General features: G+C 45.9%; 1 protein-coding gene across 3 annotated transcripts in view; it reads right to left on the minus strand.

Annotated features, from left to right (window-relative positions):
* DPYSL5 (dihydropyrimidinase like 5) overlaps positions 1-20,128 on the minus strand; it is an 87,555-nt gene extending 67,427 nt beyond the window's left edge. For 2 of the 3 annotated variants that reach the window (XM_029232845.1, XM_029232843.1), the window contains exon 1: positions 20,046-20,128. The gene's annotated coding sequence lies outside the window, so the exon portion shown is untranslated. Of the gene's footprint in view, positions 1-1,556; positions 1,718-20,045 lie in introns of those variants that run through there. The other variant, XM_029232844.1, reaches the window with a different exon arrangement.
* Between the last annotated feature and the right edge of the window lie 3,324 nt (positions 20,129-23,452).

A 23,452-nucleotide genomic window follows, 5' to 3' on the forward strand; every position in this document is an offset into this window, starting at 1 on the left:
TCCACACAAAAACTTACACAAGAATGTTCATAGCAGCATTATTTATAATAGCCAAAAAGTTGAAACAATCCAAACCTCCATCAACTGATGAAAGATAAACAAATGTGTCAAATCCATGCAATGGAATATTACTCAGCAATAAAAAGAGAAGAGGTATTGAGTCACGCTACAACGTGGGTGAACATCATGCTAAGTGAAAGAAGCCAGTCATGCTGGAGTACATATTGAACCCATTTCTAACTTATGGGCTGCACAAAACCAGGCAATGAGGCTGGATTTGAGCCGTGGGATACCATTTGCTTGCCCAAATCTATACCTAGAGTAGGGTTTCCTAGTCTTGGCACGACTGAAATTTTGGGTTGGTTAATTCTTTGTTGCAGGGACTATCCTGTGCATTGTAGCATATTTAGCAGTATTCTTGGCCTCGACCCACTGACGCCAGTAGCACCTGCACAGTTGTGACAACAAAAATGTCTCCAGACATTGCCATATTGGCCCCTAAGGGGCAAACTCTCCCCTGGTAGAGAAACACTGATCTACAGTGATAGCAGATCACTGACTGGGGAGGAAGGAGGAAAGGGGATTGAACAGAAGGAGGCACAAGGGAACTTTGGGTGGTAATAAAAATATTCCATATTTCAATTGTGGTAGTGATTACGCAGGTATATAAATATGTCAAAACTCTTAAATGAACACTGAAAATGGTTATGTATATTTTATGTAAATTACACCTCAGCAAGGTTGACTTAAAAGCAACAAAAACGCATTAAAAAGAGGACTGCTAAAGGGAACTCAGAAAAAGAAGAGATATAATTTAGTAGGAATTATATTTAATGCCAAGCTTCCTGGCAGTTAGAGCAAAGGGTGAAATGGTTTGGGAGGGAAGGGGAAAACTCTTCTTATTATTGGATAGAAGGGAGGCTCCGATTCACCCAAAGGAAAGGCATTTTGAATCCCAAATAATTCCCTGCTCTCCTCTACCTAAACGAACATTCAAAAGAAGGTCTTAGAATGTTTTCAAGACAGCAGGTCTGCTCTCTATGTAGATAATTCTAGAAGGAATTTATTGGGTTACTCTTTAAGGAAAATAAGAAATAGATATATTTTACTGCAGTTTTGTAGAAGGAGCAGAAATATTTTCCCAGTGGTCATTTTTAATATAGAGCAAATATCAATAAAAGGCTGAGGAAATATCATTAAATTTTAACTCAGCAATGACATTTCTGTGGAGGTTAAAGTGATATGGTCCAATTATAAATTTACATCTGGTGCTCTAACCTAGAGTAAAAAGCGACACAAATGTATCTTGTACACCCTTGAACTGGTAATGGTAAGGAAGGTGTCTAAATATTGCTCCTCTAGTTAGGCCACCCCAGCCCCAGCCATCGCCTATGCCAAGTTCATGCTCCCCACCTCCTCTCCCCTCAGCCTAGTGTTCCAAAATTGAGGAACACTACAGGTGATTCCAGAAGGTATGTGTCCCTCCCTCCCTCATCGGTAGAGCATTCCTATGAAAACCTTCTAAGCAACGTGGCCTAAAGCAAAGAAGCAATTACCTTAGGACACATCTTGCTAATGGATGCACAAAATAAATCTAGATAAAGTGCTCACAGACACAGTTCAAAGCTCTGGCAGCCTGATGCTGAGACGCCGAGTGTAGTTCCCGGGGAAGGAGCTTGGCGGCGCCACTCCTATCTTGAGGTGCGCGTTGCCTCTGTAAAGGGTCTCAGCAAAACAAAAGCTGAACGCCGTTTTCGCTTTTTGCCTTTGTTCCTAAAAGCAGAAATCCTCTTTCCGTCGGTTCGCGAAAACAGGTACTCATGTAGTTCTTTCGTAAAACTGAAGCAGCCATAAAATGAGCTTTTGAAGCGGGAGACACCTGTACACGTGCCCGGACATAAGTGACCTTGAATCATGAGTGAGGAGGCGGTTTCTTTTTCAGTTCTCTTGTTCTACTTCTGATTACATCATGGAACACCTCTCAGGTGGTGGATGTGTCTCGTCTAATACTTAGCCCTTGCTAATTTCTCTTTTTTAACAAAAGAAAGAGCAAAGTCTAGTTTGTTATTGGAATTTAATAACATCGGTTGGCTTTCATTCTATTTATTTTTCTAGTTATTTATTTATGGCAAACATTTCCATTTATGGTATTGATATAATATTTCTTTTTTTAAAAAGTCAAGCTTATTTAAAGAAAAATATTAAGCATCTATCTCATAGATGATATTGTAATAAGAAAAACGGAAAGAAGGTATATAAAAATGACTCAGTTGGAGAGACAATATTCTCGACCAGGGGTCTCCAAACTTTTTCTGTAAAAGGCCTTTGGACCAGTTTGGGTTCTGTCACGTATTCTGTTTTGTTTTAAGTAATCCCTTAAAACTGTAACCACCACTCTAAGCTGCTGGTGGTTTGCCCACCCAGGGTCTAAGAGCTGTGCTGTCCAGTGAGGTAGCCACTGGCCACGTGTGGTTACCGAGCACTTGAAACGTGGCACTTGAAACTGAGGAACTGAAATTTTAATTGTATTTATTTTTAAGTGACTAAGGCACTCTGCAGTGCAGCCAATGATTAAGGAAACATATAACTATTTCATACCAGCCTTAAAAGAAATGGCAACGGAAAGGTAACTCCCTCTCAACCTTCTTTTGACTTTCCCTGCCTCTGCAGTTCATCAATAGTTGTCAATAAATTACATTTTGACGGCAACTCATAGTCATCAACATCAGGAATAAAGCAGGGATGCCTTCTCCGACTACGATCATTCAATGATGTTTGCAATTTGCTTAAAAATGCAATAAGAAAATTAAATCCTCAAGATAAAATGGAAAAAAAGAGATAAATTGTGTTATGATTGTATACCTAGAAAACGTATGAAAATTGGTAAGACAACAGATTATAAGATAAATAAAATCAAAATATTTTTTTCCTATGCTAGCAGTCAGCCAGTTTGAAATAGAAACAGGAAAAGATATTGTGTTCACAATAGTGAAGAACACTGGAAAACACTCATGCATAAAAAAATAAAACACTAAGAATAGTCCAGAAAAGGCAAATCTAAATATAAAGTATTTTCTCTATTTGGATCTATTTTGTTTAGAGGCTGCCCAAGGTTGGCGGTGGAAATGGGAGTAAATGCAAATGGGCTTGAGTTTTCTTTTGGGGGTGATAGAAATGTTCTAAAAGTAAATTGCATGATGGTGGCACAACCCTTTAAATATACTAATAATCAGTGAATTGTACACTTATAGTGGGTGAAGTTTATTGCATATAAGTTATATCTCAATACAACTTCACACGAAAAGAGACCAAAAACAAAAAACTAAGACAGGCACAGACTCCTATAGAACTTCTCAAAGTACATGAAATAGGATGTAAACACAATGAAACAAATATATTCAGACAGGAAAAGCTAATATCATAAAATGTCAATTATCCCAAAATTAATAGATAAGTGTCATGAAATTCCTATCAGAATTCCCAAAGGGTTTATTTTGAAACAGATAATAATAGAATTGAGAAGAGTCGAGAAAATTATGGAAAGGAATACTGTGGGGTAGGTAAAGGGCTTCCTTAGAAATAATAAAAGATACTACATGAAATTACTGTAATTAAATCTGTACGGTATCAGCATATGATTAGACAGAGAAGTGGAAAAGAGTAAGGCAATTGGTAGCAGATTTCAATTAAATCCAACGAAAGAGATATTTCAGTTCAGCAGGGGGAAAAATGACTTACTTAATAATAGATGGTGCTGGCATCCCTGGCTATTTGTCTGGAAGAAAATTAAGCTGCCTCCCTACCTTACAGCTCATACCCAAATCTGTAATCCATCTGGAATTTATTTACATGTAAAACATAAAACAGTTAAAAATATTAGAAGAAAGCCCAGGAAAATACATGTATAACCTAGAAGCAGGGGAGACCTTTTACGTCAATCTAGAAACCCAGAAGTCATAAAAGAAAAGTCACATTTCTGACCTTATAAAATTTTTTAAATGTGATATTACAGAAGATGATCTCATTTGATATAAAAATCATATCATAGAAATAAAGTCAATAAGCAATAAATAGCCTGAGAAAACATGTTTAGTGCATATGACAGCTATGAACTCTTACAAATTGATAAGAAAAATACAACCAGGAGAAAGATGGGCACAGGATATGGATAAGTGATACGTAGAAGAGCAAATCTAAATGACCCACAACATATAGAAAGATGTTCAACCTGGCCAGTAATCAAGGAGATGCAAATAAAAGTCATAATGAGGTGCCACTTCATATCCATCAGAAATGGCAAAAATTCCAGAGTGATACCCGATGTTGGCAGGACTTGGGGGAGGAGGGGTGGGGGTTGGGAGAGGTTGCGTAGGCGTTGCTGATGGAAATGCAAATTATTACACACTTTTGGGAAACAGTCTGAAAGCCTCTATTAAAATTTTAAAAAGATCTCTGACTCAGCAGCTCCACTCGTAGGGCTCCATCCATAGACATAAAAGCACGAGAACTTAAGGAGACATGTACAGAGAGTCTACTGCAGCACTGCTGGTAGGGCAAAAAACCCAGAAAACTGGAAACAAATTGAATGCCCATCAATGGGGAATGGCTGAAAACCTGTGGTACTATCCAAGGGAAAACTGTTTCTCTATTCACAGCACTTCTGACACTAACCACCGGAAGCTAGTGCAGACTCTGGAAGCTAAGGGCTCAGTCCCACAAGACTGTCCCCAGCTGCAGAGGCCAGTTGTCACCTGTACTTCTGACCATCCAACTATAAATCTGGGGTTCCCACAATGCCCTCTTGGAGTTTGCTAATTCGCTAGAATAGCTCACAAACCTCAGAGAAACACTTTACTTACTATTACTGGATACAACTCAGGAACAGCCAGATGGAAGACATGCACAGCGCAAGGTATGGGGAAGGGACTTGGAGCTTCCATACCCTCTCTGGTGCACCACCCTCCCTGCACCTTGATGTGTTCACCAATGTGGAAGCTCTCTAAACTCCTTTGGGTTTTATGAAGGTTCCATTACACAGGCATGAGTGATTAAATCACTGGGCCTTGGTGATTAACCCAATCTCCAGTTCCTTTTCTCTCGCTGGAGGGGGGCGTGAGGGGTGAGGGGTGGGGCTGACAGTTCCAAACCTCCATCACCTAGTCGGTTCCCTTGACAACCAGCTCCATCCGCAGAGTCACCTTATTAGCATAAACTCAGGGAAGGTGGAAAGGGACTTATTATGAATAACAAGACACTCCTCTCACACCAATCACTCAGAAAATTAAGAGTTTTACGAGCTCTGTGCCAGGAATTGGGAATGACGACCAAACATATATTTCTTTACTTTATATCAAAACAAAAAAGGGTAGATTGTGGACTAGGGTGCAGATACTGCATTTTTTTTTTAAATAAACCTTTTGGCCGTGCATGTGGGACCTTAGTTCCCTGACCAGGGATCGAACCTGCGTCCCCTGCACTGGAAGCGTGGAGTATTAACCACTGGTCCTCCAGGGAAGTTCCTGAATTTTTTTTTTTTTTTTTTTTTTGCGGTATGTGGGCCTCTCACTGTTGTGGCCTCTCCCGTTGCAGAGCACAGGCTCTGGACGCGCAGGCTCAGCAGCCATGGCTCACAGGCCCAGCCGCTCCGCGGCATGTGGGACCTTCCCGGACCGGGGCATGAACCCGTGTCCCCTGCATCAGCAGGTGGACTCTCAACCACTGCGCCACCAGGGAAGTCCCTATTTTTTTAAGATTAAAAAAAATGAAGCTTCAACCGTCACAAAAGGGGCTTCTCTGTTGGTGCAGTGGTTAAAGATCCGCCTGCCAATGCAGGAGACACGGGTTCGAGCCCTGGTCCGGGAAGTTCCCACATACCGCGGAACAACTAAGCCCGTGCACCACAACTACTGAGCCTGTGCTCTAGAGCCTGCGAGCCACAACGACTGAGCCCGCGTGCCACAACTACTGAAGCCTGTGTTCCTAAAGCCCATGCTCCGCAACGAGAAGCCACCGCAATGAGAAGCCCACGCACCGCAACGAAGAGTAGCCCCCGCTCGCTGCAACTAGAGAAAGCCCGCGTGCAACAAGGAAGACCCGTCGCAGCCAATAAATAAATAAGTAAATAAAATGAAAAAACAAAACAAAACAAAACAAAAAACAGTCACAAAAGGCCACATTTGATTCCATTTATATGAAATGTCCAGAATAGGCAAAGCTATAGAGATAGAAGGTAGATTTAGTGGTTGCCAAGAGCTGGGGTCGGGGAGGGGAATGGGAAGTGATTTAGGGGTAAAGCGTTTCTTTTTGGATGATGGAAATGTTCAAAAATTAGAGAATGGTGAAATCATTGAATTGTACACACTACATGGGTGAACTTTATGGTATTTACATTGCATCTCAATAATGCTGTTAAAAAGGCTTCAAAGCTATTTCAAACTTGCATCAGGTGCTTCAAGCTAAGCCTGCAGGCCAGCTTTAAGAAGCAGTAATAGGAAAGAATGGACACTTCAGCCTGACCCATAAGTCGAGAAACAGGTTGGAGTGGATGTGCCAGATGTTCCAGGGTATGGTCCAAAAAAGGGACTAAAATGGGAGAATGCCTTCAACAAGCACGCTCTCCACCACCAAAACAAAACACAACAAAAACAATGGAGGACAGGCTGAAACAACTTCTGGAATAGGTTACATACATTGAAAAGGGCCACAAAATGGAGTGTTGACCACCTCCACGACTGCTTTCTAGTACATTCCTAGGCAGAGCTCTATCCCAGTCCCCCCTCCCCACCAACTTGGGCAAAACACCCTCCCCCACTCTGCTGGACCTCCACCACAGGGGCCAGAAGTGCCCACTAGCCTGATGACTTCCATCAGCCCTGTCAGGGTCAGAGCACAGCTGCTCTCCACCTCTATCCCCCAGAAGTCAGGAGTCGGGGGGCGGGGGGAGGGCGAGCAAAGACTCAGAAAGAGAATGATAAACAAATGAGGCAGTGGGTTCACGGGGTAAAACGGGTGAAGAAAACATGGACTAGAAACAGTGATGCAGGAGAGGTGTGAATTAGTTTTCTATGCTGTTTAACAAATCACCACAAACTTAGTGGCTTAAAACAACGCATATTCATTACCTGCCTTTCTGTGGGCCAGGAGGCCTAAGTTCTCTGCTTTAGAGCCTCACAGGCTGCAGTCCAGGTGTTGGACAGGCTGTGTTCTCATCTGGAGGTCTGACTGGGAAGAACCCACTTCCAATCTCGCTCAGGTTGTTGACAGAATTCATTTCCTTACGGTCATAGGCTTCTAGCTGGAGGCCACCCAGCTCCTAGAGGCCACCCAATCTCCTGCCAAGTGGGCTTTCCCAGCACAGCCACTTGCTCATCAAACTGCGCGTCTAGAGCAAGTCTGCTAGCAAGATGACGGGGTCTTACATCACATAACAGTCATGGGAATGACATCCCCATCATCTTTGTTGTCTTCTATTGGTTAAAAGCAAGTCACAGGAAGAGATCACACAAAGGTATGAACCCAGGAGTTTGTCTTCACAGCCCTTACAGAGAAAACATGCCCAAAAAGTAACCAGAATGCAAACCAGAATGGAACCAACACTCTACTCTACATGAGGGAACTGATTCTCCAGGAGGATCCAGAGGTCTCTTAACCTGTCATTGGAGACCAGAAAGGGCAATTACCAGAAACTGTCTGCACTGGTACAGCTCACCGGAAGTTAAATTGCCCCGGAGGTTCCTCTTCTGTGAAATGATTAAATGTTGTCTAAGGTCTTTTTAGCCCCAATATCCTATGTTGACCCCTGGCCCACTGTAGGTGTTCAGTGAGCACCTATTCTGTGAAGGAAGGGATGAAGGAATGAGCACATGCACGCGGCGCTGTGGGAGGTTCATGATGCCTCATTAGTGCTTCTCATCTTCTGCATCCTAAGATTTAAATCAAATTTCCCTGAATAAAAATAAACACGAGGGGAAATATCAGAAATGCTATTTGCGAACCAGCAGTAGTACGTCATCCTCACTTCCTGGCCACAAAGCCTTTCTTCTTTGAACGGGCTACACATGCTGTCTCTTCGGTAGGCTTGAAAGCCCTACTCTGCAGGCTTATTTAGGGGTCCTCCTTCTGGGAGTCCATATGAGAACATAAGCCCTGAGCATGAGGCCCAGAATTCTACCCTTCTCCAGTTTTCTCGAGTCTCTGACAGGTGAGCCAGAACCAACCAGGGCTGCCAAGTTATTGTTATTGTTTATACAGGTAAAATATACACATGATAAACATTTAAAACTATAGAAATAGTGAAATGTTCCCCAGTCCCCTCCTCCAGAGACAAGCACCATCATGGATTTTCTTGTGTTTCTTTCCAAGGACAGTCTGTGCATATTTAAGCATATACGTATATATTTTATACCACATAAATGGCAAACATGCATTAAATATTGGTCTGCCTGCTTTCCTTTCTATTCACTGATATATACTGGATGTTGTTCTTTATCAGATCAGAAATTATCTGCCTTATTTTTTTCAAATGGCTACATAATATTTCTTTGTAAGGATGGATCATAATGTATTTAACTAGCTCACCAATGCTGAGAATTTAGGTTGGGTCTAATTTTTTTGCTCGTACAAATAATGCTGCAATAATATCCCTTCCTATTTTTCGTCATGCACATATACTTGTACCTCTTTAGGATAAATTCCCAGAAGTGGTACTGCTCAGTTAAAGGGTGTGTGCAGTTTTCGTTTTGATAGATGGTACCAAACTGCAAGTCTGCTGGTTTGAGCTGGGAAGGAACTGTGACAGTCTCAGCAGCAACATAGCACGGCTGTCACAGATCAGAGCTGCCGATAGAATCTAGTCTCCATCTCCTCACTGTACAGAGGAGGGACCTGAACCATTGTGACTGAACTTCTCAGGTGCTCTCTATTCCCTCTGCACCAGCTATCCTATTGTCCAGCCTGTTCATTTGACAATCATGTACTTTGACAATACTGTTCTATACCTTCATGTAGCTCAAAGCACCTAACTTTAGCACCTAGAGAATACCATTAGCTCCACTTACTGAGTGCTTACGACGTACCCACCAGGCTCCCTGCATGTTTTCCCTTGAGTCCTCCTTATAAACCTATGAGAAAGATATTAACAACCCTTTAAATCACAAGGAAACCGAGGCTTGGGAAGATTAGGTGACTTTGTCCAAGATCTCTCACGTCTAGAAAGTAGCAGAGTCAGGATTCAAACCCCATCTCTCTCCCACGTGCAAGGTCCTTCCTGGAAATTACACTGTTCCTTGCAGGCACTCAGGAAATATGTGAGAGGAGGTTTGAGCCCATCTCAAATAACAGCTCAGTGCAACTTAAGTCCAGTTACTGGATGGTGAGCAAACCTCTCACTTGCTAGGCTGCTCCAACAGTCATTTCTGGTCCTGGCTATTGGCATTCTACTGGCAGATACTTAGAATTTAACTAGGTATTGGATGCTTCTCATAACTGTTTCATCTCTTTGCAACTTTCATTTTTTTCACTATGGCCAACTTTTGGTGCTATCTGCTATTGAGACAACACAATTTTATAGAATTTATTGGTAAAATTGGCTTAGCTTGGAGTCCTTTGTGCTCCAAATTATTATTACATGCCCTGTTTGTAAAATGATTATCTCAGACAATTTTATTCCTACATTTACACAAGTTCTTTGATAAACAACTTGCCAGCTAAGACTGATTAGAAGGCATTCTCTGATCAGGGAACTTTGTGACACGTATTATGCATTTCAAGGAATTAACACACATTTATGCATTTCTCCTTATGTGAGAACTATCAGGTATTATGAGTAAAACTGCATCCCCCACACCAAAAGCTTTTTTTAAGGGAATCTCAATTTTCAAAAACATATTATCAGCTGGGTAATAAAATCATGTATGTGATTTTCACAAAGATGTAAACACTATCTAAAATTTTAAAAATCGGGGACTTCCCTGGTGGCGCAGTGGTTGGGAATCTGCCTGCCAATGCAGGGGACACAGGTTCGAGCCCTGCCCCGGGAAGATCTCACATGCCGTGGAGCAACTAAGCCTGTGCACCACAACTGCTGAGCCTGTGCTGTAGAGCCCACGTGCCCCAACTACTGAAGCCCACGTGCCTAGAGCCCGTGCTCCGCAACAAGAGAAGCCACTGCCTTGAGAAGCTCGCGCACCACAGCGAAGAGTAGCCCCTGCTCTCGGCAACTAGAGAAAGCCCGCGCACAGCAGCAAAGACCCAACGCAGCCATAAATAAATAAATTTATTAAAAAATAAAAATAGGACTTCCCTGGTGGCGCAGTGGTTGAGAGTCCGCCTGCCGATGCAGGGGACACGGGTTCGTGCTCCGGTCCGGGAAGATCCCACATGCCGCGGAGCGGCTGGGCCCGTGAGCCATGGCCGCTGAGCCTGCACGTCCGGAGCCTGTGCTCCGCAACGGGAGAGGCCACAACAGTGAGAGGCCCGCGTACCGCAAAAATAAATAAATAAATAAAATAAAATAAAGAATAAAAATCGAACATAATCTAAATGTTCATCAGTAAGTAAATGTTTAAATATAGTACATTCCAATGAAATGATAGGCAATTAAAAGTTTACATTTCTAAATAAGGTAGAGACACAGAAAAGTTTTTTTCTAATGTCAGATGACAGAACAAAATACAAAATAGGATCCATGTTGTGGTTACAACTCTGTAATAATTACATTGAGTATATGGACAAGGATTTGATGAAACGCAAACATTACACTAGCTGTATTAGCAAAATGGTCTAAAGTGGTTTTATAATTGATTAAATATTGGAATATACATTTTAAAGTACAAAATTAAATCCTATATTGAAAGAGATATGAAATATCTAAGTGCTTAAGGGACTCAGAGTTCAAGCAGTAAATCTAGGTTTTAAAGCAGTGATAAATCTGATCTCACTCACTTGGTTATATGAGGACCAATACCAAACATGAAAGGCCACATGACAGGAAAATATTCTTTATCAGGAACAACTTGGGCTGTGAATGGGTCTCATAAGCAAAAACCAGCCAAGTTAGGAATTCATGACTGCCTTGTTATGCTCCTTTGGTGGCAAAGGTTTCATTACCATCATCCTATAATTGTACCTAAATCGCTGCTCTTGATCTATACTGGCCAAATTTATCACTGCCATCTCTCCTGGGCCAACAGTGAAGACGAGCTATGGAGAGGAGATGGGTTTGCCTATATCCACAATCTGGTTAGAGGTTATTGCTCATATCTTTGTGCCTCATCTTTATCGTTTTTCAGTAGTTGCAGGGGTTTTTCCATTATAATCACGTTGTAATGGGAACTATACTCAATATTTTATAATAACCTATAAGGGGAAAGAATCTGGTTGTTTTTTTTTTTTTTGGGGGGGGTGGGCACCGTACCACATGGCATGTGGAATCTTAGTTCCCTGACCAGGTATGGAACCCGCGCCCCCTGCAGTGGAAGCTCAGAGTCTCAACCACTGGACCACCAGAAAAGTCCCAGGGAAAGAATTTGAAAAAAGAATATGTATGTGTGTGTGTGTGTGTGTATACATATATATATATGAATCAGTTTGCTGTACACCTGAAACTAACACAACATTGTAAATCAACTATACTTCAATTACAAAAAGAGAAAAAAAAGAAAATAAATAAATAAGATTAACACCCTCCATAACATGTGCGTTTTAAGTCTTTTTAGAAAAACCCACAAAAAATGAGATGCTATACTTCTAATTCCCCAAATAAGAAATATGAACTTTGCAATTACAAGCTGACACTTTTTTTTTTTTTTGGGTGGGGGGTACGCGGGCCTCTCACTGCTGTGGCCTCTCCCGTTGTGGAGCACAGGCTCTGGACGCGCAGGCTCAGTGGCCATGGCTCATGGGCCCAGCCGCTCGGCGGCAGGTGGGATCTTCCCGGACTGGGGCACGAACCTGTATCCCCTGCATCGGCAGGCGGACTCTCAACCACTGCGCCACCAGGGAAACCCTACAAGCTGACACTTTTGAGGCGTTTTTTAAGCCACAGATTCACAACTGCTATCTGACTCAATACAAGAAATCCAAAATAGTTAACCGAAAAAATCTCACTTGTTAATCTTGTTCAAGGCTGACAGGACATCTCTGGAATGATCTCTGGACCCATGTTGCAATTATAATCTGATTCTCAGCTTTTCCTTAAGAAACAGGAGTAAGGAAATTGCTGTAGCAAGACCAAGGCTGAAGCACATCCTTGGTCTTTAGTTTAGAAATGTTCACCTCAGCTACCGTAGAGTCAGACACAGCTAAAGTTCTATTTTTTTTTGCTGAAGAATAAGAGTTGAAAACCAACCTCTGATCAAGCCACTAAATTATGCCAGCATTTAGGACTTCTAAAAACAGTTTAATCACAGCATTGCATGCCTTGGGTTTGACTTTTTTCAAAAAAATTTCACCATTCATCTTACTATTTGGTGTGGTCTACTAAAACACAACATATGCATATCCTTGACCTGAATTCTACTCCTAACTATATACCCAAGAGAAACACACATTTGTTCACAAGAGACAGGTACTAGAATGGTCACAACAGCACTATTCATGATGGCACCAAACTAGAAACTAGCCAAATACCCATTAACAACATAATGGATAAATAAATTGTGGTACATTTACACAATGGAATGCTATATAGCAATGAAAATGAGCATATAAAATGCAACAAACGTAACATTGAGCAAAAGAAGCCCCTTTTTGAAAGAGTACCCACTATATGATTCCATCTACGAAAAGTTCAAAAATAGGCAAAGCTGGTCTATGCTGATAGGGGTTAGAGAACCTGGAGGAAGAGTAGTGACTGGGAGGGGACTTAAGGGGGTTTGGGATACGCACTTGTAATCTGTTTCTTCATGAGGTGCTGATTACGTGGCCATGTTCAGTTTGTGAAAATTCAGTGAGCTACACACTTACGATTTGTATACTTTTCTGTATATCTGTTATACTTTACTAAAAAGTTTAAAAAATAAAAATATTTAAAAAATACACTCTCAATCCCCAGTGTTACTGTTTTATGTGTGTGTGTGGGGGGCCCAAATATTTGGCAATATGCCAAACTTAAAACATTCCGAGTAACTTTCTTAAAATTGAGTTTCATGTCTGTTGGAAACAGGAGCAAAAAGGCATTAGATGAAACAATTGGGGGCTACATTTGAATTTTTTTTTTTTTTTTTCACTATGCGGGCCTCTCACTGTTGTGGCCTCTCCCCTTGCGGAGCACAGGCTCCGGACGCGCAGGCTCAGCGGCCATGGCTCACGGGCCCAGCCGCTCCGCGGCACGTGGGATCTTCCCGGACCTGGGCAAGAACCCGCATCCCCTGCATCGGCAGGCAGACTCTCAACCATTGCGCCATCAGGGAAGCCCTACACTTGAATTTTATAACAGAATGAATATATTGATCTACAAAGACGAAAATCTGGTTGAAGCGCTAAAAATGGGAAAGGAGGTGACTTCTCCATAAATAGTGGTCATGCTCTGGGGAAGGACAAAGGGAAGGACAGGACCAGACAAAAGCAGGGAGAATAAAGACCGAAGGCCTGAGAAATTAGAGGGAGCCCATGGCGGATTTGAAATCAACGAAGGGAATGCTTGTCAGTGGACAACAAAGGGACACAAATATGGTGTGACTGAGTCCTGGGCACTGCTACAAGGAGTTGAGGCAGTGACAGATCCAAAAATCTTTGCTAAAGCCAATGAAAATGGGTAGATGTTGGGAGGTGGGGAGGTCAATTCAGAATGCAGATATTCTCCTGTCTTATTTTTTTTTTTTGGCTGCACTGAACGGCACACAGGATCTTAGTTCCTGACCAGGGATTGAACATGTGCCCCCTGCCGTGGAGGCGTGGAGTCTTATCCACTGGGCCACCAGGGAAGTACCTCTCTTGTTTTGATTCAAGAGAGTCTAGTCATTCATAAAACCTCAACCTCACTTGGGCCAAATGATTTTAAATTTAAGTGGGGAGTTAGAGGTCTCAATGGCTGGAAAATCCTGCAAAGTATCATCTCAATCTTTCGGTTGGTCATTCTTTCAATATTATCTATTGAATGCTTGCTCTGAGCATTATTTTGTGCTAGAAGCTACATGGATGAAAAAAGAGGTCCAAATTCTATTTTCAACAAGGTAAGGCACACCATTTTGTAGTGGGATAAATAGCCCATTGGTAAATTCTTTAGTTTATTGTAAATCTTATACCCAACAAGTAAGCTTCTGATCCTGGGGTAGTGTTTAAAAGCACGGACCTGGGGCTTCCCTGGTGGCGCAGTGGTTGAGAGTCTGCCTGCCAATGCAGCGGACACGGGTTCGAGCCCTAGTCCGGGAAGATCCCACATGCCGCGCAGCAACTGGGCCCATGAGCCACAACTACTGAGCCTGCGCGTCCGGAGCCTGTGCTCCGCAGCAAGAGAGGCCGCGACAGTGAGAGGCCTGCGCACCGCGATGAAGAGTGGCCCCCACTTGCCACAACTAGAGAAAGCCCTCGCACAGAAATGAAGACCCAACACAGCCAAAAATAAATAAATTAATTAATTAAAATAAAAAAAAAAGCACGGACCCTGTGATAGTTTTTTGTGTCAACTTGGCTAGGTTTTAGTAGTCAGTTATTCAATCAAACACACATCTATATGTGTTGCTGGGAAGGTATTTTATAGATGTGGTTAACATCCACAGTCAGTTGACTTTAAGATTTTCCCCAATAATGTGGGTGGGTCTCATACAATCAGTTGAAAGACCTTAAGAGAAAAACTAAGGTTTCCCAGAGGAAGAAGAAATTCTGCCGTAAGACTAACCATTATGGGGCCCACGCAACCTCAGCTCCCACATGAAAGCTTCCAGCCCGCTGGCCTGCCCTACACACATCAGACTCGCCAGCCCCCACAACCACATAAGCCAATCCTTATTGGTTCTGTTTCTCTGGAGAACCTCGACTTATACAGACTCTGAGCAGGCCTTTTGGGTTCGAAGCTTGGCTCTACCATTTCTCTAGCTGGCTGGTTTCTGTACCTCCGTTGCTTCATCTGTAAAATGGGAATAATGACAGTACCGTACTTAACTCACAGGAACTAGAACAACCCCTAACACAGAGTTAAGTGTTTTGAAAATGTTTGTTAAATAAGTAATTCTGTGCTGCCAAATTTATTTCTTAGCTGGAAAACTTGAGCTAAGAAATAAACTCAACAATTTTTATTCCCGACAACTTGCAACCAACCAAACATGATCGCTCTTTCCCACACCAAGAACAGAACATCCTCGGAACAACAGCATCTCACCAGTTATGGATGCCTGATTGTTCTTTAGATGGTGTAGGAGCAGGGTGAGTTGCCAGGCCAACTCTATACACAGGGACAATTTGGCAAAGCTGGGGTCAGAGCACTTCTGGAACATTCTTAACTCTGCAAGTTCTCAGCTGCTCAAAACAGCTGTGTTTAAAGAGGCTCAGACTCAGCACAGAGCTATTCCTACTATTTATAAGGGTGGGAGCTTCAGAAAGGTGTCCTAATCATTCTTTCTGTTCCCACTATCGATACCCTACAGCAGCTTGCCCCAGACCCTGGTGATATCCACACCAGCTTGCCCCGGATGAAAGATTAAATGGGGAATCAAAATGTTTTTATGGGCACACATTCTGGGGTAAGGGTATGACGATGGTGCTGATGGTGATAACTAACATGTATTGAGCACTTACTAGGTGCCAGACTCTGGTCTCAGTGCTATACATATATTAACTCATACAAACCTCATTGTACAGAAGAAGAAACTGAGTCCCTGAGAGAAAAATAACTCATCTAAGGAGAGACGGACAGAAAGTGGCAGGGCTCGGATTTGACCCCAGGCTTCCTGGCTCAGACCAAGGCTCTCCCTCCTATGTACATTGTCCCTGAGTCTGGATTGTGAGGAGGGAGTCGAGGTGGGAGGAGACAAGGGAACGAGCACAAAACTGGGCTGTGATTGATGGGAGGGTATGAGAGGGTCAGGGATGCTATGGTTAAGTCCATTTATTTTAAATGGAAGGAATTTCAAAGATTGAAACAGAACAAATCATATACAATATTCTTTCACAAATTTTTTTTGTTAAAGTATATAATGTGTCTGCTTTTATACATATATATCAAAGTTCATTAAAGATTCATACCACAGTATTTGAACCTTTCATCTTCATATAAAAAATTTAAGACAAAGTGATTTTGAAATTATGTCTTATTTATTCACTAGCAGTGCAAGAAAATCAAACACCTTCTTGTTATTCTCATTTGACTTTATTTTATACCAACTTCTCCCTACAGGTTCTCACACTGACAAAGATTTCCTATATTATTATTCTTCTATAAGCTCCTTAGCTCAACTAAGTCTTAGAAGACTTTTCTGAAAAAATTTTCTTATAGCTCAGAAAACAAAAATGTATGAACAGGGTCAGATTCTATCAGAATTTGTTTAGTTTTGACACCAGAAGGATATCTTACATACTCTTTTCTAATAATACCAACTTCTCTGGCTCTCAATATTTATCTAAATCCTAATTTACCCCAGAGATTTGTCCACAGTTGTGATGGCCTTTGGCCTACAGTTCCCTGGAGCTGAATTCTGTGTCAGAGGAGCTATTATTATTAAGGAGGGAGAATTCTTAGATATCCATGGCAGGACAAGGAGAGGTGGAGGTACCACAGATGAAGCCAAACCAAGTCCTCAAACCAAATTTTGGCCAGTTGTGCAGACTTGTCTTGCGGAGTAACTGCTTCCAGAGGTGGAAACGTGCAGTGCATTGAGAATACTGAAACTACTCTGGCTTACATCTACATCTTGGAGAGGCTATGCTGAAAACAGCCGGTTGTTCATGTCCCATGAACATCTTTTCTATACCTAGCTGAACTCCCCAAGGGCACCCTGGAATTCTGGGTACATAAAGTCCTTCTCTGGAGCCACTTGCCTCTCCCCTCTGTCTCCCAGGCATTTTCACAGGAGGTGGGAGGGGGGCGTGCTGATTTCTCTCTAGCTTCCCCATAGAAATGGGCTGGTCATACTGGCATCCCTCATCTATGAACTGACTCCCCATGGGGAAAAAATTGGGTTGGATATTCACACAGTGCTTTCACAGGATTACACCCTTAAACAAATCCATAAGTTCCTTCAAGAAGAATAAACCAACAAAACATTCCCTCCTGAAACTTTTCCTTTGGGAAATGACATGAAAACACACTTCCCATTTGAGCTTTTTCATAAGAAAAAACTTTCAGCATCAGATTTTGGGTGTTCGAATGCTGAGATTACTGGTTTTCACTCACTCTGGAGATAGACAGGTCTATCAATTTAATTAAACACATCCAGTGAACAACATTCCAGCTAGTCCTTTATAAATTCTGAGAGGCACCTCCTCAAAGCACCATCCTTTAAAAGCAGCAGGATATAGCCTACTGCTACTGCCACTGGGTACGGCCCAGATAGGAGGACCTCACGTTGGCAGCAACCATACGTTTTGGGCAAGAGCCAACAGTCACATCACAGTCCCTCACCTTATGCATCAACCTGAGTAAAACCTAGAGGTTTCAAGGCTAGGCTAAGAGAGCCGAAAGGCTCATCGGTCAACTTCATGCCAAATATGTCACACCGATTTGTCCTATGATGCTCTGACTGTCATTTAGCCAAGCTTCCTCCACTCCTGGAACAAAAATGCTTCTGCCTTGCTTTTTTTTTTGTTTGTTTTCTTTTTTTTAAATGAATGACCATTTAAAAGTATAAATCTATGCTAAAGAGTCACCTTTAATATCAGCTAAACAATCATCAAAGAAAACCTATCAAACAGAATGCTACTTTCTGGCTGTCATTTCACATGTCAAGACGCTGCGCGCAGCGTGAAAGATGCTTAGACAGCAAGCAAGACTATGAGCGCATGGAAAGCTCTGTTGAACCCCTTTTTGTGTTTGCATTTCTGTCCATCTGCTTTCCCATGGGCAAGGAGATGCCTCTTATCACAGAGCCATCCCTGTCTTAGGTCATCAGACAATACCAGTGAAAACTGCAGGATGGATAAGCTGGCTTGGGTGTGGTCACTGGCAAAGGGAAGCACTGGTCCCCTGGCTGCCGGCTCTAAGGCCAGGAGTGGCACCCGTGGCGGGTAATCTCCACGACAGCTTCTCCCCATTTTACCACAGTCCGCACCGGCCCTAGCTACTCCCTCTAGGAACACACAGCAGACCTTCGAGGTGGGCCGCCTCGCCAGACAAAGCCGGCTACTCAGGGAGCCCGCTCAGTACCGAGGCAACCTCCACAGGTCGCCCCAGATCGTCTTGGTGGTTGGTCAACAGCAAGGGGCAGGGGGCGGTGCCGCAGCCAGAAGGTACCAAACCCAGGGGCGGCGTCTGTCTGCCGGTGCCACAGTCTAGGGGGACGCGCGACTCACACCAGGGAATTAACGGCGGGGCTCGGTTCCCCAACACAAACCCCAAGAGACGAGCACGTGCCCTGTGATTTCTCCGGGAGCATTTTCTGCACCAGAAAACTGCGCACTTCATTTCTGGGGTCGGGAGGCCCTAGTTCGCTGTCGGGCGGATACCAGTGTCGGCTATTGTTCTCCGGGTCTCCCGGGCGGGAGGCGTCCCTCATTCCGCCTCCCTGGCAGCATCTGTCACTGGACCAAGTCTTTCAGCTCTGCGAAGAAAAGGGTGTGCCTGCGGCGCTGCGGATTATCACAAAACCCTAAACGAGTCCCTACGGGCTGCCGTCAAGCCGGGAGACAAAGCTCCTCGCGGGGACAGCCAGTTCGGTCCCGGATCCGCCATCCTGGGTCCGTCGCCCGGTGCAAGAGCCACGCCCGGCCAGCCACAGGACAGCCAGGCCCATCGCCAGAGCTGAGGGTCTTCAGGCCCGAGACCCGCGACCCCAGCTGCCTGCCCCTCCCTTCCCCGGAGACCTCCCTCCCCAGGGAGACCCCTCCTCCTCACCGCGCTGGTCTCCTCCTCCCCAGTGTCTACCCGCCTCAAACCCAGGCAGTCTCCACCCTCCAGCATCCCTCCTCCCCTCCACATTCTTCGTCAGCCCCAGCCTCGCCTCGCGCCACCTGCTCCAAGCTCCGTCCCTCCCTCCTCAGACCCTTCTCTTTCCTCCTCAAACCCTAGTCTCCAGTTTACCCCTCTTCCCAGATCCAGTCACCTGTCCCCACCCAGCTTCCCTATCTCCCATTTCCCCCATCTATGCTCAAACGCAGGCCTCTCCTCCGCCTCTCTCCATCCCAGCTTCTCTCCAGCTCGGACTTCTGCCTCCTCCCCGGGCCTGGGGCGTCGACGTCTCTCGCTCGCCAAGATCGATGCAGCCAGAAGGGCTCCCGCGCTGGGCTCAAGCTAAGGGACCCAGCTTGGCGCCCGCCGAGAGGGCCGGGCCGCAAAAAAGCGGCCTTTGTCGTTCAGACAGGTGCCTCGGAGGCGGCTGGCGAATCGTCCTCAGGCGTCCGCTCCGTTAGCCGGACGGGTGGACTGGCCGCCGGGTCCGGTTCAGGTTGGGCAAACCCCAACTCGGAGGGGAGAGGGACAGAGGGTGTCTGCGGATGGGGGTGGGGGCAGAGGACGGCGCCGATCTAAGACTGGGGCCGGACGGGCCCACGGCCAGCAAGCCCCCACCCAGCCTTCCAGCTATTCACTGCGCCTCGACGAGTGAGGCTGGGCGTCTACTGTGTGCTAGGAGTGAACCCCCTTCAACCAAGCTGCCTCCTCACCCCAGTTCTTTGCAATCCCACGAGCACCTATTAAACGCCTACTATGAGCAAGGCACCGCTCGGCGCTCTGGGAGCTCTGTGGGCTTACAAAGAGGAACCGATTCGGGCCCCAGTTTAGCCCGGGAAGGCTGCCGCCATTCCCAAACCACACTTCCCGCCGCGTCCCCCGCAGCCGGGCCCCTAGGTGCACCCGGACCCCGGCCCTATTGTGCGCCTCCCAGAGAAACAGAGACTGTGTGAGATGGATGTCCCAGCCCGGGGAGAATAAGCCCACCGCCCACCCCGCCATCACCCACTCCTCCGGGATGCCGCGGCTGCGAGGGTCCGTCGGTCGGTGGGTTCTCCTCCGGTCTCGCCGCGGCGCCGGAGCTGCGGGTGCTCGGGGCGGCGGCGGCTGCACGCTCGCTCGCTCGCTCGATCGCCGCCTGGCGCGCCGGGCGCTGGAGTCAGAAGCCGCGAGCAGGGGAGGGGTCTTGGGTGGAGGCTGGAGGCGTCCTCGGCCAATCACTGAAGCGACGGCTCCTCCCCAGAGCTCCCCACCTCTCGCTAGCAGGTTAGGGAGAGGCGGGGACCGGCGGCGCCTGGCATCCTCGGCGCCTCTCGCGGCTGCCGCTTTGGGACTACAACTCCCGACAGGCCCTGCCGCAGGGCCAGGGTCCGAGAGGGGACGGAGGACGCAGCCCGAGAACCCGCCGACCTCCTGGCGCCCTTCTCCGCGTTCCTTTGGATTTCCATGGTGACTCAAGACACTTCACAAAGCCCGGGCGCTTGGACGCGCTGATGCACGGGTCCCCTGGGACGGCTACCGCCTCCCCTCCCCCTGCAGGACCCCACCCGAGGGGCTGAAACAATGCCCCAGTCGCCTCTCCCGGGCTGCTGCCGGGCTTCCCCTTCCCTGCAGGCCGGGCTAAGGCCGCCTGGTTCCCGCCAAGACCCAGTCCGACGCCTTCGAAATGGGCGCCCGGCTGAATTGCAGGATGGAGGGGGCGGGGGTGTAGTTGTAAGAAAATGTTCTTACGTACAACGTGGACGGCCACTCGGGGCCGCCTAAGTTCGCATCTGCACCCTCTGGGGCCTGGAACCCGGAGTTCATAATCTCGGCCAGCGCTTCTCCATCCAGAGCTCTCAGGTCTAGCTGCCTGTCCTATTTCTGACACCTCCTTTCAGGGCGTGGTGAAGACTCTGTAAGTGTTTTATAATTCAATTTACATTAGCGTCACCTTTTTTCTTCACGTTTTGAATACACGCAGAATTTAACAAAATCAACAAGTCTAAAAAAGAGAGAGGATCACCATGCCTTTACAACCTTCCTGATTCCCTCTCAGTCCTTCACCGTTTATCTGTTATTTCAGTAGTTGTAATAATAGCTTAGATATGGTTTAGTAATTTGCCTCTTTTCACTTATTGTCACTCCAAAAGCGTTGCTATTGATACGGTGTTAAAATGCAGCATTGAGTCCTCACTCCAACCCCATACCGGGGTCCCTGGGGAACCCCAAGGGGCTGCTGTAGAAGCCCCTCCCCTGCCGGGCTCCTGGGAAGGGGTGAAGAGGAGGGAGTTCCCTGGCTGTAGCCGCACAACCATGGCCCTGAGAGATGTTTCTCTCTGCAGGATATATTCAAACAAAACGATGCTTCACTACTCTGGAGGGTCCCTCCTCCCCATCTCAGCAAAATCTACCCGGGCCCCGGGCCCCCGCAGAGCCCACCGAAGTGAGGTCGCCTTAGGCCACTTGCTCAGTACTCCTCTGCGGTGGGCTCAGGGCCTGGAGCAGGCCAGGCTGGCATTTGGGCCTCACTTCTGGATTACCACCATAGAATCTCCACTTCTCCTGGGAGGAAGGTTTACTTCTTTGCCCCCTCTCACATCGTAAGCTTATGCAGGGAGCCCCCAAATGAGCCTAGGGACTACCTCAAAGCATCCCCAACCCAGAGGAGCATGGGGATGTGCCTGTGAAAACCAGGGGGGCGTGGCTCCTCCTTCCCCCACTGCTCCAGCTTGGGGCACTGCCGTAGGGATTCCCCCAGGCTGGCCAACTTCTGCGCTGACCCAGGGATTTAAGTAAAATGGGTTGAGCTGGAGGGAGGTGGAATGGAGCCCAGAGGCGGCTCACCGCAGCTGGGTCTGCTGGAAAGTTCCAGGCCGCACATTTTGCCTAAAGGGAGAGGAAGCCCTCTAGTGGCAGTAAGCTTTTTCTGCAGCATTTAGTGAACCTCATGTTTGGATTCCTGCTTCCTTGCTTTACTGGGCCTACCTCCCTTGGTCAGAAAAGAAATGCCTGGAGGTTATTTTCAGGCTTGGGACATTGCTGAAAGTCGCACCCAAACCTGAGGTTGTAAATAGCCCCGGTAGTTGATTTTAGTTGTATTTATTTATTTTTAATTTAGGCTCTCTCTTGGGAAGTAGAAGGAACGCAGGGCTTGGGGGGTCACACATCCCTAGGTTGGAATCCTTGCTCTTCTTTCTGGACATTTGACCTTGGGAAAGTTACTTAGTCCATCTGAACCTTAGCTCCCCACAGAGCGTGGGGACCATAATATATTCTTTTAACCTTGCTGAGATAATTACATGAGGAAATGCATATAAAAAGGCATAGCACTCTACCTGACATATAGCATGTACTCAACAAATGTAGCTATTATTGTTCATTTATTCAGCAATAGTTGTTGAACAGTGTGAGGGATATAAGAATATGACACTCCCATTATAACAGCCGCAAAAGGCAGTATGCTGTCACTTTTATTGTAAAGCTCCTATGACCAACTGAGGTGAAGTGGAATGTCAATTCAGACAAGAGAAAAATCAGTTCTGAACAGCTCGTCAGAGAATGGAGGCACTGAATTTGGATTTCACCTGGATATTGATTTCCTGAAGGGTTCTAAGCAGAGGTCTGAGATTCCAGGATGAAGGAGTGAAAGTTTGTGTACAGAAAAGCTGAGGGGTGTTTGGAAGACAGCTGAAGATCCCACCATGGCTTGAAAGTCCAGACCATGAATGGGAGTGGTGGGAAGAGAAAGAGGACGGCAAGGTAGACTGGAGTCGGGGCCAGGCTTCACACAGCTCAGGGCTACTGGTTTTTATGAGAAAATGTGTTTGAGGTTCCAAATTGCCTTAACAGCAAGCTTCTGAATAATGGGCAAGTGAAGGGCTACCATGAAAGGGGTAGGAGGAAAGAGTAGTCGGTGTTTTCAGAACACATTTGACCCTCCCCCTGCGCATGGCAGGTAGCACTGCTCACCGCTTGCAGATGAGGCGATCCAGGTCCGGAGAGTCACGCCCTCTAAGTAGCAGAACTGTGGTGCCCCATCTGCCCGATGCAAAGCTGAACCCTTCCTGCTCCAGCACGCCCTCCCCTACAGCCCACCAGAAGGTGACAGGCTGTGGTGACCATGAATGACCAGCTCTCAAGGGGAGGCAAGCCAAGTCATCGGCACCCAGATATTCCTCCTGCAGTTTCAACCTGTTCCTCCTCGAGGTGCTCTCTGAGAAGGGGTGTTCTCCAACATTCCTGAGGACCTTTGTGTTACATTTCTTCCTTGGCCTTCTCTTTTCACCTCTTTTCCCCCTCATACTTCTCCATAACAACCCTACTCTGGAGTTTACTTAGCCGTTAAAAAAATTGTGAGCCAGCAGTCAAACCTCTATGTTCAGGGCTTCCCTGGTGGCGCAGTGGTTGAGAGTCCGCCTGCCGATGCAGGGGACA

Source organism: Monodon monoceros, unplaced genomic scaffold (genome assembly GCF_005190385.1).
Source record: "Monodon monoceros isolate NGI ecotype Baffin Bay Population unplaced genomic scaffold, NGI_Narwhal_1 Super_Scaffold_19, whole genome shotgun sequence".
Lineage (NCBI taxonomy): Eukaryota > Metazoa > Chordata > Mammalia > Artiodactyla > Monodontidae > Monodon > Monodon monoceros.